Source organism: Euprymna scolopes, chromosome 38 (assembly GCF_053919585.1).
Source record: "Euprymna scolopes isolate OS-2025 chromosome 38, ASM5391958v1, whole genome shotgun sequence".
Classification (NCBI taxonomy): domain Eukaryota; kingdom Metazoa; phylum Mollusca; class Cephalopoda; order Sepiida; family Sepiolidae; genus Euprymna; species Euprymna scolopes.
Window position 1 is genome coordinate 42,688,190 of NC_136519.1, and position 22,272 is coordinate 42,710,461.

A 22,272-nucleotide genomic window follows, 5' to 3' on the forward strand; every position below is an offset into this window, starting at 1 on the left:
AAGCATATCAAGTTATAGTTTAATTTCGATAATCTTTACATATAGTATGTAAAAAAAAACAAAGTTGCCTTATCATTAAAAGTATTGGGGAGGGTTTTTATGCATATGTAAAAGATACCATAACTAAACCAAGCATTTAAAGTAAGGCCGATGTATCTGGATAAAATTAAAATAAAAGTTATGTATTTACTTGATAAGCAAATTAATATGGGTTAAAGATAGAAATAAAATAGAATAAAATTATAAATCTTAATTTGGTTTAAATATAATATTATGATAATATATTTCTGATAAAACTTAACAATTTAATACAGTCTCTCTCTCTATCTCTGTCTCTCTCTCTCTCTCTCTCTTTCATATGTGCCTCTATATTGCTCTCCGTATATATAATATACTGAGAAACATTTATACTCAATCTATGTTATGGCATACATATTAGCGTTGAAAATCTCTAATATCAAACCTATCGTCAACCGTCTACGCTGTCATTGGCAGTAAATTGCGCCGACTAAAATGAATCTATTAAATGTGTGGATGGGTGCCCACAATCTTCACTACTATAAACTGTGTGCATCTTAAACAACTAAATTGTGTGTGGAGACCATGTGTTGAAAGTTACAGCATAATTCAATAATTCAATATTTTGTTTTTATTTATACATACGTTCTTGAAAAATTATGCCAGTTTTATAAAACTTGTAGCAAAACTGCATGGCTTACGGATTCGTAATAATAAGGTATTTTATGTTTAACTGTGTTTATCAAAGGGATAAATGGCAATGGAGATCTTCTGTAGCAATTGGATTTCAGAAGTAATTGGACAGGAACAAAGAAGTATTCTGCAAATAAAGTGCCTTGGAGAACTTTATTTTATACCTCCGCGATCAAGTCTTCTTTATATATATGCTAGCGATGGGTACCCGGCGTTGCCCGTGTGTTTGGAGGTGTGTGTGTGTGAAAACTCTGGGGGCGACAAATAACAATAAAAAAAACTGTTTTGGTAAGTTAGTATGAGGATCGTACCAGAACCCTTGAGGCAATGTTGTAAATCAAATGTGAGAAAAAACGTGCGACCTTAAACATTGCCCCAGCGCGAGATGCTGACGGGCAAACGTTTGAATTTATTTAATTACTTTAATTAGCAGGTGCACGATTTAATGACTTAATGAGATCAACTTTTTACTGCGGGGTAGCATTTAATTTAGTGCGGGAATGTTTTTTCCTAAGACGTTGGTGGTAGGGAACATTATAGGAAAAGGTCTAACCTACATGCGGCGAACGAAAACTTAAACATTTATCTTCCCGAAGTCGAGCAAATTAAATAGACAGGCGAGCTCCGTTGTTAACTGTGAGATATTAAGATTTAGATGTAATATAAAAAGTTTGAAAAGGTTGTGAACCGACTGACATACACAAGAAGCGAACATACATTTTCGCTTTTATATATATACACTAGCGAGGGATACCCGGCGTTCCCCGGGTGTTTGGGGGGGGTAAAAAGATAAGTATGAGGATCGAACCCGACCCGTTTAGGCAAAGTTGTGAAAAAAAAAACGTGTTATGTTAACCATTGCCCCACCACGACATGCTTACGGAAACACGTTTGAATTTATTTAATCAGTTGGATTTAGCAGGTGATGGTTTAAACGCGTTAATGAGGTCAGTTTCATTTACTGCTGAACATTTTTTCCTCGCCCCCAAGATGTTATAGGAAAAAGACTAACCCACATGCTGCGAGCGACAAATATCGAATATGTATCTTCCCGAAATCGAGCAAATTAAATAGACAGGCGAGCTTCGTTGTTAAGTGTGAGATATTATGAGTTGTATGTGATATAAAAAAGTTTGTAAAAGTTTTTAAGCGAGCGACCGCTTCTCTGATAAAAAGACATTTGCAGACACACAGAAAAAGCGAACATACATACATACACACATACATACATTTTCGCTTTTATATTTATAGATACTAGCAGGGGTACCCGGCGTTGCCCGAGTGTTTGTAGGTGTATGTATTGTCAAATAAAAAATAACCCGGGGGGTAGGATCGAACCAGAATCCCTGAGCCGAAGTTTGATAATAAAATCGGCCAGCCAGAATGAGTTAGTGAATTATGTGTCAATTTATTTAAGAACCAAATTGACAGGCGCGCAGCCGGAAGTCGTCGAGCGTTACGACGACGACGACGACGACGACGTAGATCTGTTTGTTATAAGCGACGTAAAAAAAGAAAACAACGTTAACACTTAAGCGGGAAAACACACAAAACACACTTACGTGAGGCAAACAAACGATGAAAAGAGAAAACGAACACGTGAAAAATGGCTTAAATATGCCTGTTTCGATATTAAAGTTTAAAAAAATCAGTTGGTACCCGGGTGTTTTTGGGTGCGCTAAGAATAAGCGTAGTAAAAAACAAAAACAAAAAAAAAAACAGAAAAACGAACGTTATGTGAAAAATGGCTTAAATAACACTGGTTCAATATTTAAATTTAAAAAGTCGAAAAAACAACCCATCTCACACAACGATTCGACCCCAAAACTTTCAGATAATGAACGAAGGCCTTAACCGACTGAGCAGACGTACATAAACTTTGTTCGGTTTGTCAACTATTTAAAGCAATTCAGGCCACGGCGTCATCTGATTCATGCGTAGAATTTGTCATTGTAACGAGAGCACCGTTTTGTCGAAGATTGTCGATTTCGAGAGTCGGCTGAAGAGAGTCTGAGGCGGACATTAAGAGCAGTCCTCAACTACCAGGCTTGAAACCGTCGAGAGCCGGCTGAAGAGAGCCTAAGGCCGACATTAAGAGCAGTCCTCAACTACCGGGCTTGAAACCGTCGAGAGTCGGCTGAAGAGAGCCTGAGGCGGACATTAAGAGCAGTCCTCAACTACCGGGCTTGAAACCGTCGGTACCGACTACCGATATAAATGTAAATTCCTGTATATATTATACAATATATATATATATATATGTATATATATATATATATATATATATATATATATATATATATATATATATATATATTAGATCGCTACTAGACACTATCCCCGAGTGTCTACGGTCTCTCTGTGTAGAGGTTTGTCAGAACAAGCTGACATGAGAATAATCCTCCCGAGATTAAACCCTGCTCAAATATTGAAAATCCCATAATATAAACAACCCAATTAAATCCCATTTCTATTGCTAAATCACATTAATTTATACAGGAAATGATGCACCTTCCCCAAGTGATGATACTAAATATTCACACGAAACTGGAAAATCTACCAGACTAGATAAATTCTTGCTCTGGACTCCAGTAAGAACAAGATACCAAAACGACATACTAAAGCATATGAAAATGGTTAATAGGGGAGAGGAAAATTTATGTTCTCACTAACTAACTCAATGCTTGAGAGATAATGAACTTAAATGGCACATTCGGATATCTACATATCTCATATATATATCAATTGTTAGCTACAGGTAGTGGACCCTTGATTTCTGAGATCCTGGAGTGCAGTAAATAAACCATATATATATATATATATATATATATATATATATATATATATATATATATATACATTTATATATATAAAAGTATATATAATATATATATATATGTGTGTGTGTGTGTGCATCTGTGTGTGTTCGTGTGTGTGTGTGTGCTTGTATATATATATATATATATATATATATATATATATATAGATATATATATATATATATATATATATATATATATATATATATATAGTGTGTTCGATGTAAAAGGAGAGTATAAAATAGCGAAGGTTCTTTTGATGTCTGTGTTCTATATTTTGAAAATATTTCATCTGAAAATATAAAATTAATATTGTATGCCTAACTTAAATCATTTGCTAAAATTATGCCATAATAATGAGTTTCTCTGTTTCACACATTCTTCTGTCTTTCTCTTTCTTGTAAAATCAATTTTCTACTTAATTCTCTATTTCTCTTCTTCTCTCTGTTTCATATATAATCTCTTACATGTGTTTTTTTTACTTCCCTGTTGTCTTTTTTATTTGTATTAATGTTAGTCAATTCTGCAATGGAGGTGGTTTGTTTACTCGAAAAAAAAAAAGACTCAAAATAACCCTAAAATTAATGCAATATTTTTCATGAATATATTCATTAAATGCATAGTGATGCGGAACAAATTTTTAACAAATTCTTTTCTAAGTTTAGTATGTTAAATCACAAAATATCATTTATTTTACCAAGGAATAATACAAATACCTTTTTACGATGCGCCATTTCTTATAAGTACAGCAGAAATGCTATTTAAAATCCAGCCTGACATATGAAATGAATTGATTTTTTACACTCTTGTTTATAGACCGACTAGCTGGACGCCCGCCGTTGGCCGATCGTACAATACGCTTAAATATGATATTTTTATTTTATACAGATTTCCTCTGTATCATTATAGAACTAATACTCTATTGAAGATTTTATATTACGAGGAATAAGTTGCAAGATGGACAGCTTCGCAATTTTTTTTTAAATAATAAGATTATGTAGTTCTTTTATTTCGTCTGTGCTGGTCTACAATATGATCGCAGCTGGTATTTGGACTTGCCGATCTGAACAATAGTCTTTCTCCTCTTTATATATATAAAAAAATATTACAGGGGAATATTTTACGTTATACCGGCCAAGGTCACACCGGTGTAACGTACAATATAACCCTATTTTAAATATGGACTTGTCCCAGGTTTCGATACGTATCGAAGTTATGGAAAAAAATAAAGGTATGTAATCTGCCGTAACATATAGAAATACACATTACCTTTGTATGGAATTTATGAAAATATAGGGTCAACCGTTTCGGAACCTATCAGGAAGGAACTCACAAACACAAAGTGGTTTTCATATAATCGTAATGATCGTAGGGATCGCAACGCTCTTTTAACTTAAGTACTGATAAACACCTAACTTATGGTTTAAATTTGAAGTTCTGATAATTAATTTAAACGTACTTGACCGACAGGTAAACTTCTTTTTTACTTGCATCCATTAAAATACAGAGGTTGATTTAAGGTAATTTTTGCTTGTAAATCTTTGTTGTCGGCATCCGCCTCTCTCTTGAAACGATGGTGATGGCGATATGTAATATACGACGAACAAAACATATTTTTTAACCAATAAAGGTTTTTCTCCGATTACTGAGAAATGACCAATACACACTGCATATAGTAAAGCTCAAAATTATCTATATATCTATAAACTTTGAGAATGTGTGTGTGAGGACACACTTCAGCACACGTACTTTACTAATATTTTGATCTATAGACTTAAAATGTGCCATAGTGAATGTTCGGATAAGTGTGCGTTTTAAAAATTTATTTTCATCTGGAAAAGTGGTTGCGAAGGTGTCAAAATTGAAAAAGTGTCACGTGGGTTGGTTGTTTTTGTTTTACGGCATGTTCACCTTGTTCAGTTTATTCAATGCCGAAACTAAAGATTTTTAAACTTTTTTTTTAAAATAATATATTTGATGTGTTCAAGTCGGTTTCTATTAAACCCATAGTTGGGACCCTAACAGGTACTGCCACCCCGAGTCAGAGTAGACATGGGAGCAATGACAATTAATGGGTGGCTCCACACTCCACAAGGACAGCACGCTGGGGCCCCACCACTGGATATAGTTTAAGGTCATATCGAGGAACGGGTCACGAGGGAGATGTTTTTTTACAAGGTAGTCACCACTTATTAAGGCTCGGAAGCCACTCGGGGATAAGGGTTATTGTGTGTACAGATCGTTAGTTTTGGATATCTGATAAAGTGTCTTTCTTAAGGAGGAGTTTTATTAGGAATTTGTTCACATTGGATTTGAAGACATCCAGGTTGTAGGTGGGAAACAGTAAACCGGAATAGAGTTCCACAGGCGTGCACTTCTAAGAAAGAAGCTTTGTTCATGGAATCTGCGTTTTGATTTTGGCACAGATAAGGAGTGGGGAAAATTTTTGACAGTGGTTTCAGCTAGACGGGTATTTTTCGTGAAAGGTTGAGAGGGGGGTCATAGATTGGAGTTCAGACGAGCACCTGCCATGGTAGTAACGATAAAACAAAGACAGACTCGCAACGTCTCTCAATTGCCCTAGAGAGGAAGCCTTTGTCAAGAGATTCGCTAATCGTATGAGATATAATAGTTATCTGTTTTTTTTTATCTGTTTGCTAAATGTTTTACAAATGTGCATGCTTGAATAATTTACATTAAATATTACTTACGTAAAGAATAAATAGTTTGATAACACCTTTTGAATAACATGTCACACTAGTCTAACGGTTATCCAACTTAGCTTCCTCTCTTTAGGTTTTGGATTCGACTCTATTTTGAGTATTTAAAAAAAAACTTTTTTACTTACAAGAAGCGAACGGATTAGAAAAAAATCATAATACTCGTATGCACATATTTCTATATGAATTAAAATATAATATTCATGCATATTTTACGACCGGGCAATTCCGGGTAGCCTGGCAGTACTAAAATATAAGAAGAGGAAATAATACCGATGAAATGTACAACCTTAAATAAGATATATCAATTTAAAATACGCGTTTATCGTAAATATTCGATTTAATACTTGCAAGTTTAAATGAACGCAAATGTTGTGTCAGTTGTATACGCGACAAAAATCTTCAGACGATAAGACGCATTCACAATTTGATACGAAATAATTTAACCGTTTTCGAAATTTAGTTGGCTGTGGGAATTTTGGTGTCTAGTTCCTCTTTCTCACAAAGCAGACCGTACGGTTCTGTTTCTGCTCTATCGATACGTTTTTAGTTGATCCAGAACCTAGCCTCAATCTATGGCCTCTCTAAGGAAAATGTAAACAAGCAATACTCGCCTAGCTAAAGCAACTGCTAACAATTTTGTTCATGCCTTTTCTGTGTAAAAACTAAACAGTCATTCTTTAATCAGAGTGTCTTTCCTCTTGCCTCTGTTAATCATGCCAATCCATTTTGAGGTTGCAGGCAATAATCCTGTTCTGATAACTGGGATCTATAGAGAGCATGAGTTGTACGACGACGCATCGCCGATCTCGCTCGTTGAACATTGCACCACTTTCAGACCTGATAGACGGCTACTACTTGAGATTTGTGCACAATTGGCCACCGAGTTGGTAGTATGCAACAAAATACAAAAACAAACAAACAAAAAAAAAACAAAGAAAAACGGTTTTCATCAAATGTTCTGGGGGACAATTTTATCGTTTGACGCAGAATATTTACTGACAAATCATTGATGCAATTGAATTATTAATTAAGGATAAGTGCCTTTTCTAACCAAAATAGAAAATAGGTAATAATAACAGCATTTAACTTTTTAATTCGTGTTTTTTTCATTAGCTTCCTAGTTTTTATTAATTTTTTTTTATATGTGCGTTAGATTGCCTAAGTAATAATGTATGAAAACAAAACTTCTTACGAGCATTGTTGTCTCATAAGGATTTCAATAGTTCTCCATCGTGAAAAAAACACTCCTTTTAAGTATTTTGTTCCTAAAGTTACTCATTATGCTATTACAGACTTTAAAAATGTTATAAATCTACTGAAATTTACTCATTATTACTATTTCTTTACTATGATAGATAGTATTGATTATTTAACGTCTATTTTATCTTAATCGCATAGTAGACATGAATAATTCCTATAACATGAATCAATATTTAATAAGTTAGGACTGGTTTAGACTCTTAATATATCTCTCTCACAAACACTGGCGCATACACACACGTACGCACACTCACACATACCCCATATATATATATATATATATATATATATATATAGAGAGAGAGAGAGAGAGAGAGAGGTAGAGATAGATAGATAGATAGATAGTAGAAAAATGTATAATTTAAATCAGTCTCAATGGTGTAATATATATATATATATATATATATATTATAAATTAAATCAGTTGCATACATACACACAAACATATATATATATATATATATATATATATATATATATACCTATCTATCTATCTATCTATCTATATATATATATATATATGTGTGTGTATATATATATCAGGAGTAGATATTCTAAATCTATACACACACACATATATATATATATATATATGTTGTAGACATATAATATATTTATATCTATATGCTGTAGACATATAATATATCTATATCATTATAAAACTATATCATTATAAAACTCAAATGATCTTGTAACGGGTGTTGTAGCCCAACATCCGGTGTATGACTTCTGGTTGCGCATGCGTACATAAATAAACCTTTTTCCATGTTAGTATACTTTCATAGAAATGTTTTTGCTATGTCACAAAAATCTCATTTTTTACGTTACAATTGTCACGCTCATACAATAATTCCATAGCATATATAACATACTGACCCAACAGGTCACGGGTAGTCTAGTATATATATATATATATATATATATATATATATATATATATATATATATATATATATATATATATATCATTATATTTTCCTGTTTGGGCTTTGCATTTTTTTAGGTAATGCGTACGAACAGCAACTAATCAGAAACAGTTTATTATTTTCTTCTTAAAATCAAATAATAGTTGTGTTGTTATTTGTTTGAATAAATATTATAAAAGTTATTGAAATCATAACAATTGTCATAAGTTATACGATTCAAGAAATAATTGGAATAATTAAAGAAAGGTGCCTGAATTGATTCCACAAGGAGTATCATGTGTGCGGTGCCATGTTTTATCTTTACAGCCGTGATATGGATTTTATTTCAAATGTTTGGTAGAAACTATTTTATAATTTGATAAATCTTGTTCTTACGGTATAGTTAGTTATAGTTTATATTTTATTAGACTAAATTCGTCAGTTTAAAATCTTACCAACTGAGGTAATACGATGACATAGCAGCATTTAAAGTGATGCAGGGGGGGTCTTTATATTTACAACAAAACTGTCAATGTTTTAATTTCATAACTAGACGTAAGAAAATTGTTTAAACTTTTTAGATATTATGCATAAAGTATTGTTTATATATGTTAAGATATAATCCAAGTAAATCTGTTACCTAGTTAAGGAAGTGCGATACTAATGTTTGCCACAAGTGTCTGTCAATTTTGTCGCACTAAGGTTTAAATAAAGTCAGAGAGGTAAGGGTTAATTACATAACAAATAAAAATTCTAAAAAGCGTGGTCTATGAATTCTTCTAATTAAATTAACTTTTTTTTTTATAAGTAAATTAGTTTTAACCTGTTAGATATCAGTTCGTCTCCATGGTTATCTCCAGTACGTTAAATATATTCTCTTTCGAACATAAAATTAAAACACATGTACCTCGAATTGTGTCATCTAGATATAATAATTTAAATATCTGTTAATAATCCGATTATGAATTAACAAACGTAATTATTCAATAATATTTTCATTAGATGCATTCATCGATAAATTTCATGAGAATATACATATATATTAATTACATCAGGAAAAATAATTGAGATTAATATCAAGTTAATAATTTAAGATGATTCCACGTTTTTGTATATACGAGTTACGTGCAATAACTAATGACACTGGCCCACTTCCCAGAGCAGTAGAGTAACGGAACTTGACACAGTTATTTGTCTTTCTCTACATAGAAACCACACAGAGTTATGCATTTCTCCCATCGTATGATGCAGTTCTGGATACCGTTTTTGTAGAACACCCCAGCTTGGTCCTCCAACCACGACGTGACTTCAGAAATCAAGGCTCCATCATCTGGGAAATTCTTCCCTTTCAAAAGCAACTTCAGGACTGAGAAGAGGTGAAAGTCATAGCGTGCAAGGTCAGAAGAGTAAGGAGCATGGGTGAGATTTCATAATCACACGCCGATGCTTCTTATCTGGCGACATACGAGTTGTGAACAGGAGCCTTGTCCTGCAGGAGGAAGGTGTCTTTGCTGATCTTGCCCCGCCTCTTGATTTTGATAGCTTCCCTTAGTTTCCACAAAGTGAAGCATAATAGTCTCCTGTAATAGTGGTACCCTTTGCCAGAAAATCTGTGATCACTACTCCGTCCTGGTCCCAGGAGACTGTGAGCATGGCCTTGCCAGCGGAGGGCTGCACACTTGCCTTCTTTGGAGGTGATGAGTCCAAGTGCTTCCACTACATTGACTGGGTGTTGGTCTCTGGATCATAGTGATGGACCCAGGTTTCATCCTGTGTAATCAGTCTTTTGAAAAACTTTGACTCATCTTCTAGACATATCTCCAAATTCATCCTCGAGCACTCGACGCGTCCTCGCTTCTGGAATGATGTGAGCAACCTGGAAATCAATCTGGCAGACACCGTATGCATATGTAAATAGTCATCAATGAAATTTCCACAGACCCTGTACTGATTTTGATATATTGGGCTATTTGGAGAATAGCAATGCGCCGATCTTCAAAAATGGCAGCCTCAACTTGACGGACAGATGCCTCATCAATGGCAGAAGGGAGCGAACAGGTCTTGGAACTGTTTCCACATACTTCTGACAATGTTTGAATTCAGGATGTCAGTGTCTTACAAGGTCATATGATGGGGCAATATCCCCATAAGTTGTCTTCATTAAATAAAAAGTCGCCTGTGGTGTGCGTCCTTTCAAATACAAAAACCGGATCACTGCTCGGCATTCAACAGTCTCCATTTCAGACCTGATTCAGTTCAATCACCTGTAAAATAGAAACCACAATTAGTTCAGAGCTGTAATTTGCCACATCACCCGTAGAGATTAGAGATATAAATCATTGCACATGCAAAATTCCAGCTAGATCAAACAACTGTATGTAGGTCAGAGACATTATAATTGCACTGCATTTCCTTAAATAATATTTTATTTGTATATATATATATATATATATATATATATATATTATGTGTGTGTTTGTGTGTGTATGTGTGTGCATGTACTACACAATAACATGGGCACACGTATTGTTGCAAGCATGAGCCTCGGCACTTCCTGATAGCTTACCATTTAGGAATACTGGGCGCTGTATATGCTCTTTGCTTATATTTGCATTGTATCTTTCGTACCTTACTTACATATGCTTCCAATTGTAATTAAAACAGTAACGTCTCATGATATATCTTCTTCGAAATTTCGAAAATCTCATCAGAAAACTTTCACACTAAGGCATCTTTCAGTACGTATCCATTGTCTGTAATTGATATATATATATATATATATATATATATATATATATAACATAATACCACATAAGAAAGTAAGCGTTTACGCATATTATCGAATATGTAATCAAACAAATGGTTGAAACACTTCGCAAAAGGGAAAATATGACGGAAAAAATGAAATCTGCTGCATCCGAAACATTAACCGTGATCGAATAATTATTTAAAAAAACAAATATTATCATCTGGTCAAAATGATAAGACCACTTTAATAAAATCGGTTTGTTTTGAAAAAAGTAATACGAAAAGCTTTCTATGTTACTAAAAACAACTTCTTATTGGATAACAAAACATCTTACTAAATTATAAATTGCAAAAGGGAAACCATTATTAGAGTTTGAGAGAGAAAGGATCTTTGAGCTTAATAGCGGTGGACTCTCCCATAGATGCATTGCAAACGAAGTGAATCGTAGCAGAACGGTCATCACAATTTTTTTACGAAATCCAGATCAATATGGGCACAAAAAGAGTCCAAGTCGGTCAAAAAGAAATAACTCGATCACTAGATTACCGTATCAGAAGAAGTTTAAAAAAAAAACTCCAGTATGAGCTCAAGTTGATGTAAAAGCCAAACAGGAGCAGAATGTAGTCCTAAAACAATCAGAAGGCATCTGAGAATGAAGGGTTTTAATCATTAAAGCGACTGCAGTAACTACATTTTCTTGAACAAAACAAAACTAACCGACTTAACTACCAGACTTAGGGTGAAGAGAAGTGGGAAAATGTAATTTTCTCCGATGACAAATAGGTTAATCTAGATGGTCCAGATGGTTTTCAACACTATTAGCATGATAAAAATTTGCCCCAAATAGACATTTTCAACTCGGCATAGTGATTGAATGATCTGGGACCCTAAAGTTGCAAGTAGTGAAAGGCCGGCAAACATCATTGAAGTACATTTCAATGCTTGAAAATGCTTCTATCAGGACTAAAGGTCAACGTCTGTGTGAAAGAAATTGGATTTTCCGGCAAGACAACGCTGCGATACACACTTCTCGACAAGCACCACAATACTTTACTTCAAATAATATAGAATTGTTAGATCTTCAAGCATGTTCTCCGGACCTCAATCCCATTGAAAATATTTGGTGATGGATGGCAAAAGAAATGTTCATGGATGGACCTCAGTATGATTCGATAAAGGATTTCCTGATTCAGTTTTCAGTACATGGGATAACATTCTTTCGCAACTGATAAAAAAACTTAGTCGCAAGCATGCCGAAGATAATTTTTGAAGTAATTCGTAATAATGGAGGCTATACTAAATGCTGAGGCCCTTTTTAGTAATTTATAATTGCCTTTTATTAGACAAATTATTAGTGGTCTTATCAGTTTGACCAGGTGAAAATGTTTATAATTATTAGATCAAGGTGAAAATGTTTATAATTATTAGATCAAGGGCAAGGTTTCAAAGGAAGGAGATTGCATTGTTTCCATCATTTGGCAATGGTTTCAACCATTTGTTTGATTTAAAATGCGATAATATTCGTAAACGCTTACTTTCTTAAGTGGTCTTAAGATTTTGATCAGGACTGTATATATATATATATATATATATATATATATATATATATATATATATATATATATGCGTGTGTGTGTGTTTTATTATGACAACCTTAAGTATATTAACTTCATGTATTACAAATTATTTCAATAGACAGGATAAAAAAGTTATCCGTCCATATCGTCCGTTGATTCCAGTTTAAAACAAAAAGTTTAACTTGAATCATCTGACGACATGGATGGATAATTTTTATCCTGCCTATTGAAACAATTATTAATGAATTAGATACATACACTTTTAGTTTAAACAATAAAAAAAACATGTTTCGCTCTACTAACGTATGGAATAATCCTCATCCTTGTTTACTACACCATATACCGTATATATATATATATATATATATATATATATATATATATATATATTGCAATTAGGAAGGAAAGACATATGATTCATGATTAAAAGTGAATGCAGAGGATAACTTATCACACGGGGCGGCACGCAAGAGAGGACGGGCTGAACTACAGGAAGACTTAGTACAAACAGAAGTAGCAGACGTCAACTTCGACTACATGAAAGGACGTAAAGCCAACACGACACCAAAGGATGCGAAAAAAACAACGCAGTAAAAACAAAGACATTTACCACGGAGCACGTACGGGTTATATACAAACAGGGGGAAGTTTCACAGTAGCCAACAGGACAGTCATAAACAAATCCTTATATACGTCCGAGGACCCTCCGCAGATGTTACTCATTAACGTACCCGAAATAATGCGACCATCGGGGTCACCTGGAATACTATATTTCACGTTCGAACTCAAAATACATGGTAGAATTAGAAATTTGGTACGAGTCTTACAAGCACCCGAGCAAACTACCTGTAAACGACCACAACTGTGCACTAATAGGAGTGGACGACGACTGGCACTACGAATTACACAACATAGTCGCACCGAACAGACATCTACACGGACAGATCCCCAAAGGGATGTTACATGGACACGGCACATACATCGCAAAGGACACCCACACGGGTGTCACCATTGGCTACAACCACGGCAAGTTCGTGAACAAATAACAGGACACGCCCTACAGGAGGCGTGGACTAAAAAACGCTGACTTCGCTAAAATTTAAACAACGTCAGCAAAATTTCATTTACGCCACACATATCCCATTCGCAAAGTCAGCGAAATCTGATCCTGCAGGAATGTGCAGACCTAAGGGAAAACCCATTATAAATAAGACGGCATGGGAACGGATCCTCAGACAGCGACGATGGAGGCAGCGACACAACACGAGGAGAAGGCCCGCTTCAACGACTACATCCTCTCCGACACCCACGCCGGACGCAAACTAACACCATACACTTTGGTGTACAGATGGCGACGGACCAACTCATTTGACGTAAAGCCGGAACAACAACACATACCGCCCTTCCGAAAAGCTTGCACCTTCGATGAAAACGATCGAGAAAACTCACTGCTGGCGAACCTGCTCGACCAACGTCCGAACATTGTGGTGTATCACAAGGCCGGACCAAGCCGACTAAAGAACTGCTCGGACGTGGACCACTTTCACGTCATTAGTTGGCATTTCGAGCATCCGACCAGCGAATACGGATTCAGCCGATTAAAGAGGACGCTGCAGGACCGTGGGGAACAGCCGTATACCATGACTTGTCCAAAGGTATACAGTCCGTACGGGCTTTGCACTTACTTAACGACAGATCCGACCATCAGAACGGTGCTATCGGCGGGGAACCTGACCACAGAAAGACAACTGGCTATGCTACCTCAATTAACGGAGAAGACCATCAAGGAGCCAAGTCCGGAACTCGAGGAATCGCGCCCTGCTAACAAATCCGACAGCCTGAGAGGTCAGAAATACGACTTTCTCACAAAGATCATGAAAAAGGCCAATTCCACGGACGTACGAGACTTGATGATCTACTGCGCTAGGACAGCAAAACCATCGACGAGACAGACCTGGGCCAGCATTCATAAAAACACGGCAAACCTATCGAACATCATCGCCGCTGCAGCTACAGACGTCCAAATACAAAGCCGAGTCACGCCTATCCACGAACAGATTCGGGAAAAAACACGAGCTGTTCTCGGCTATGACTCACCAATACTGGCCGGTACAAAAGTCGCTAGACATCTACGACGAATGGCTGGAGTACCACCAGATCGACGCCGACGAGTTCGCAACAGGGACGTTCGAGGTTTGCCACAAGATACGTCCAAAGAAAAACGCACTACACATCACCAGACCATCGAATTCGGGAAAATCTTACATCCTTCGCAGCATCAGAAACGGTCTGATAAACGCGGGAAGAATGAGATGCCAGGCGAGTGACAACTTCACTTTCGGCAGCTGTGTAGACAAGAGTCTCATATTCACGGAGGAAATGTGGTTCACGCCACAGAACGTCGAGGAAGTCAAGTGCATCATGGAGGGAACGGACACCTACGTGAACGTGAAACACCAGAGCGAGCGAATCCTAAAACGCACGCCCTGCTTGTCCACCAGCAACGACGAACCATGGCGACACGTGGCCAACGAAAAGCAGGCCATGATCAACAGGATGTTCCTGTTTACAACCCGAACGGCGATGGACGACCTAAAGGGATCGGGAACTTTAGAACTCAACCCGCTGATGTGGCTGACAATATGGCGCAAACACATCACGGATTACCAGCGAGACGGTTACATCCCGAAGGCAGGAAAATTGACCGCACAACCAAAACCATCAAGCAGGTACACGTGGAAGGAGGAGGACGAACACAGTCCTTCAAAAAAACTACGGGTACGAGACGTACGGCGCAACTTACTGCCTGAAATAAACGAACAGTGCGAATTAGATCCAAACCAGCCAGCCCAGGTATGTCTGACACACGGACATCCCATAAACTGTCCGACGCCACCAAACGACTCCGACACGACAGTACCGTTTACGGACTCCGACTTAGAGGAAATGATGACACCTAGTAATTCGCCGTCGGCGCCACCAGACACAGACAGTACAGACTTAATCATAATAACTGACAGCGACGACGACAAAGAAAAAAAAAAAAACATCAACGAGTTCACACTAATACGGGACAGATAACTGCACACACGCATACACATAACGCACAAACAAACAAAATCCTTGCAGACATTGGTAATGTACTGCGAGGAATTGTTGACAGACTCTGACTGATAAAAAAGAAATCCATCTATGGTCTAAGTCTAAGGTGTCATGGCCGCCAAAAAACTTTTTCCTATCTAATGTATGTTCTTTGTATTATTATTATTATTATTATTATTATTATTATTATTATTATTATTATTATTATTATTACTACTACTACTATTATTGGAATTATGATTGTAATTGCAATATTATTGTATAATAAACATATATATATATATATAATACCATACATGTGTTTGTATTTTAATATTTTCCTTCTGCATGACGCATGACATGAGATGCATGAAATTATTTTTCAGAACCACCAGACATTAGATGAATGAAAGTTTTTCTACGCGCGCGCGCGTTATATTTCTATAAACTCTATGAGGTAAGGTATTAGAGCATGGCACTAAGTGGCAACTTAGATAAGTCCAATTCTCCAGTATTCTATTTTATTCAAAACCTGTCAGAGAAAATAAAAAAAATCTCTATGTAGGGTGCCCCCCTCCACCATTAAACGTTTAATATATATATATATATATATATATACATACATTGCATGGATTTTTTTTTACTTTTCTGTTTATTTTGAGTGTTCGAAAATCATTACTTGCCTTGATGTCTTTTTTTTAATAAATCTCTAATTATGCATATCAGTAAAGAAATTGTGTAGTTTATATGCAAATACATTTTCTACCATGAGGTGATACGCCATTTTAACGAGTTGCTAAGATCCCATTTTTTTTAAAGAACAGTAGACTTAAACAACGCACTAAAATAAAAATATTTGTTTCATCTATATTCTTGTGTTTTCCTTTTGTGCAATGTAATTCGTCTAAAACAAAGCGTAATATTTCCGCCAAAATAATTATCGATTTCAGATTGTAGGTCATATCTTTTATCGCGTTTCAGAACTTTGCTATTAATTGTTTTTGCGTTATTTCAAACAACACGCCTGGTTTGTTACTTCTTTTTTATACATTTTCTCAAAGTCTGAGTGTCTAAGTTGAGCGGTTGTAAACTAAATAACAGTATGCTTATAAAGCGTATACAGATATTTAAAAAACTTTTGTCGTCGAATTCTCGTGATTTTTCTTACAATTAACTGTCTTTAAATACTTGCAATAGCTTCGCAATTTAATTCTTATTTACTACCTGAAAGCATTGACACTGAAGTATTGTTATATAAAAAATGAGGATCAAATGCAATGAAAGAAAATAAAGACAGAAAACACAATATTTTTTCTAATCCGAAAATACATAAAATTGTTTTCCTAGAACAAAACATCAAATGAAATCAAATCAATGAAGGTAGAAATCACAATGTTAATTCCGATCCTAAAAATAATTTAAATTGTTTTCCCCAGAACAAAATATCTCTATAGCTAATGAACATACTATTGTTAATAGGGTCGTTCTAAATGCAATGAATCCTACTTTTTAGGCAAAAAGGTTACAGAACACGAAATCCGGGGTATTGCATTTAATCGATTCACCTTTTTGCTCAAATATTTACTTTTCTACATCGTCACGACTATTTCAAGCGGACTATTGCAAGACATGATGTAATTGTTATGCATGGGGGTCCAGAATCCCTCGTCTCTCTTAAATTGGCGAACCCATATTCTTACAGTCCTGGCTTCAACTGCCTTGACCTATTAAACGTTCGACTGTGCTGATGAAGGTTGTTCTGTTGAATTTTTTTCTCTATGGAGGAATTCTATGTCACGTCTCCGATTAATACTCACCTCAATATCAGGGATTGAAAACCTCAGAAGCTCCCACCGTCAAGATGTGCAAGAGAGAAATAAAACATCCCGGTCATGATTGCATGAGTACATATTTTATAACTATTCAATTTTCAACCTTTCTGTCTATCGATTCGAGGAGAACAAAAAATTAGAGGTGTCACCTTTTTACCGCTTCTCGTACATACTTCCTCTAGCTATTAAAATACGTCTATTATGAAATGAAACAACACACCACTTACACTAACATATTTCCTTATTAAACAAGGGTTAAAAATTCAACGATTTACAAGCACATTGTTTAGCGAAATCGGGGACAGACTTCGAAATTTTCCACTTCTTAAAATTAAATAATAAACCAATACACTTGCTAGTTAAAATATACAAGCTCCTCCCCAAAATACATTCATTAGATTATATATGTTTAATATTAATTTCTAATGAAAACTAAAGGATAACGAAGGAGTGTTTGCATTGGTTAATGCTTTGTGTTTATTAAAAAGTATAATACCGAAATTAATATTAACTCTCTATTCGCAGCATATTAACAAAGTTCATGAACACGTAGAGGTATATTGTAGCTGCCTGTTTTCTGGTTCTAACAACGTTCCTTTCGCTCTCTGTCCTTCATAAACAACAATAATTCCTGTCATTTATTCTGTTTTATTTTTTTTCGAATCTCATTTCATTATTTCGCTATGTTGTTGTCATGTTTGACATTTTTATTCCGACACGTCAAATTTGACCTCCTCAGGAACTTGTGAGGTTCCCTGTTTAAATTATCTCTTTAATTTGCAACTTGACCGAAAATGTACATGATGTCAGAAGATCGTGAATGGAAAGTTGAACGCAGAGGAATTCATCATTCGCAAGATCCAAAGTAATTCTCTCCCTTAAGAAACCGTTTTTAGCTAAAGTAATCCAAATAATCCGTATTAGCGAGTAGACTATTTAAAAGAACGGGCATTAAAACAAATACAAATAACGTGAATTATCAGAAGCTATTGATGCTGCAAAATAGCCTCGTAAACAGTCAGAATTGAGTTTCGAAACTGTATCCTGTTTTTTTTAGGATACGTTTTATATAAATATTGTTTTACTACAAACAACTGGGTTTTGTTAGATTTAGTAAGTTCGGTATGGCTCATAAGAGTTCAGATCGAGAAATTACCTCTCTTAGGGAGGTTTTTAAACTGTTTTGCTGAAGTCTAGATAAAAGAATCAAAGGAAAGGAAATGTAAATTGTACTTATTCATCGATTATTTTTCATAGTTAAGAATAAAATATATGCATTTGAGTAGATCTATTATCACACAAATCAAAATGATCGACATGTAAAATTAACGGTAGGTTATTAGATATAACAGAGGCGCGTTCGAAATCAATGTTTTATTTAGAGAACAATTATACCAGAATATTTGACTTTATTCCCTTTAAACTTAAATTCAAGCCGATTACCCCAGATCTAAAATATAGATGGTTCCATTATTAGGGGAAAAAAAAGTTTAAAAGACCCGTTCTGAAATATTTGCCGAACTCTTTGTTTTACAGATTTTACTTATTAAAGTGTATCCACACGTGCAAAACCGCAAAGATTAGATCATATTGGATTTTCCGTGTAGATACAAAATAATACGCGGGGTGAAATTCAGTGCAAGGCTAACAATTGCTTGGTATATATTGTTCAAATCCGTTTCCTGTCCGAAGCAAGTGTTAATAACGGGCGACATCCAGTTGAAAGCTCACTTTTCCAAAATGCGCAGCTTTTTAAATAACATAAAAACGACCAGACACTCAGTTACGACAACGATATATTGAAGAAAACCAATATATCAGAAAGGGATTTTCAATTTTTAGTGAAGATAAGAAAATTGTGTCCAAAATCCGTTCCACATAGCTCACATGAGATGAAACACAACATGTGTTTCAACGCAAAAAAAGTATTTGCTCTTATGAAAAACTAGAGGAAGCGTGGGAAGGACATGCTTTGCCTGAGCGAAAAATACGCTTAAATGTGATATTTTAATTTATTCAGATTTCGTATATCTTACTACAAAGTCGTGATTTCACGAGTAAATCAAATATTTGTCTGCCCTCAGCTGTAATCGGAATAGAAAGAAAAAGTGATGCAATCAAAGTTGGTTATGTTACCAGTGTCGGAAAGTAACACACATATAAACTGGTAAAAAATCTACTTAGATTAATGCACAACATGTATAACGATTTTTACAATTTTGACATATTTTTAACCTCTTGACAATGACTTTAAAAGATTAAAGACTAATAAAGAACGATCCGTAACTATCCAGTCTTTGGGACCCCTAGCGCCGCTCTGCGACTTTTATTTTCGGGGAAATTGAGTTTAAAAATATGGAGAGAGACATACATATCAGTTTTTTATATATTAGACTACAGATGATTCTTGGAAATATCATTAAACTCAAGAATGAAATCAATTAGTGAGTTGATATAAACACGTTTCAAACTATGGGGCCAAATTTGAGTCGAAGTATTTTCAAGAGTTGCGTGGTACATGACCATATGACCATATGATAAAGGAGGAAAAACTAAATAATGAGTAGTGATTAGTTTTATTATCCGTGTGTTTCAAGAGGTAAATTGATAAAAAACGGCCACAAATATAAACAATGTATGTAATGTAGAATCCCGGATACGGTGGCCTTAGGATTCGGTTTTGTCATATTACGATGTAAAATACAATGTTTTTTTTCCAATCCCTGTTACGGTATTTGCCCTGCGTTATGATGTTATTTATGATGTTATCTGATTATATAGATGTGCATTATATACTGCACTGTGTTTTGTTACTAATTTGAATGACGTATCCTGGTGTTCTATTATATATATATATATATATATATATATATATATATATATATATATATATATATATATATATATATATATGTGTGTGTGTGTGTGTGTGGGTGTGTATGTAGGGTTTTAATCACAAACACACACGCACATACATGCATATGTGTGTGGGTTTGTAAGTCTATTGCAAACTATAACTGTTGCGATATCTTTGCAATGTTATTCAGTTTATTAATTTAAGAAAATAAAGATCGATTAATCGCAAATAAACGTATCGCATAATTATCCGAAGCTAATTCTGGCGCTTTGAATTCATATCCATACTTGAATATCTTTTATTCTAATATTATATTGATCGCTTGTGTAGATTTTGCATGCGACAACAAAAGATATATACCCCTCCTTCTAGACATTGTTGTAGCATTTATGTTACTGTAGATAATTACATATATATATATATATATATATATATATATATATATATATATATATATAAACATAAGTATGCCACGATCAAAGAAAGAACCAGACCTTTCAGAATTTCCGTAAGGACAAATCGTGGGTCAACACAATGTTGTTTTTTTATAAGTCATCGCTAAATAGCAGGACATCTTTCAATACTCTTTTCTATTGTAAATCGTAATATTCACTAAAGAGAATATTTCACAAAGCCTCATCCAAGTCACCCCTGGCTTTTTAAAGGACTTTGCCTTTTGTAAAAAGAAATGTGGAAAAGGATACTCAGGGCAAAACTTCTGACATTGCAACACAAGTTGGTGTCAGTCGCAGAACATCTGTCAGGGATCTTAAAAATCTGGACGACTATGATATGGTTGCGAGAAGGAAACCGATTCTTCTCTCCTGCAATTATCAAGTAGAGAAAAGAAAGGGATCGTATGATAGGAGAGATACCTATGGTTTTGGACCCATGTTATTTGCGTTGATGAGCCGCGATTTGCATTATATCCAGAGAGTGGAAGTGTATATATATATATAAAGGCTCCCTTAGCAAGAATTTAACCTTAAAAAGCCTGAAAGCAACGCCGAAACAGGAGAATTTCAGGTTATTGTATGTGGTAACATTTGGAGTAGTGTTTGCTGAGATATATTGGAGTGCGATGGAAACATCAATTCTGCTAAATATATTTGAATATTACATGAAAGATTCCTACCAATATTTTCATATTGTAAGCATTTTAGACAGTAACCTTCACAAAATAAAAGAAAACCATATTCTTTGCCTAAACTTAAAAATAAAATGGCATCAAACACGGCAAGAAATTACTCAAAATGATATTAGACCACTGATGAATACAATGCATACATTTGACCTTGCATTAAAAACAGTAAAGCGAATGTATACCAAGTAGTATTTATTAAATTTATGACAATATATATGTTTAATTTTGTCCTATAAATTATATATCCATTGGAATAAGCTGCTTCTATGGGTTTCTATTCTCTTCTGACATGCCTGTGTGTATATATTCAGTGACGCCAAAAACATAGCCCGCAATATTCATTCTTTTTTAAACCGTAAATTTAAGCTTAATTGAATGTAACTGTTAAACTAATCTTAACGTCATTCTATTTGCCTTTCATTCTCTATAATTTTACCTTTACATATTTGACTTTTAATTGAAGCATGTTAGTGTTCACGTCAATTAAACAAATATAACTTTAAGTTGAGAAAGCAAAATAAAAAAAACTCCCTCAGAACCATGTTATTTAAATGTAACTGTAAAACATTATTGCGACACAAATACAACAGGAACACAATGAATTAATTAATACC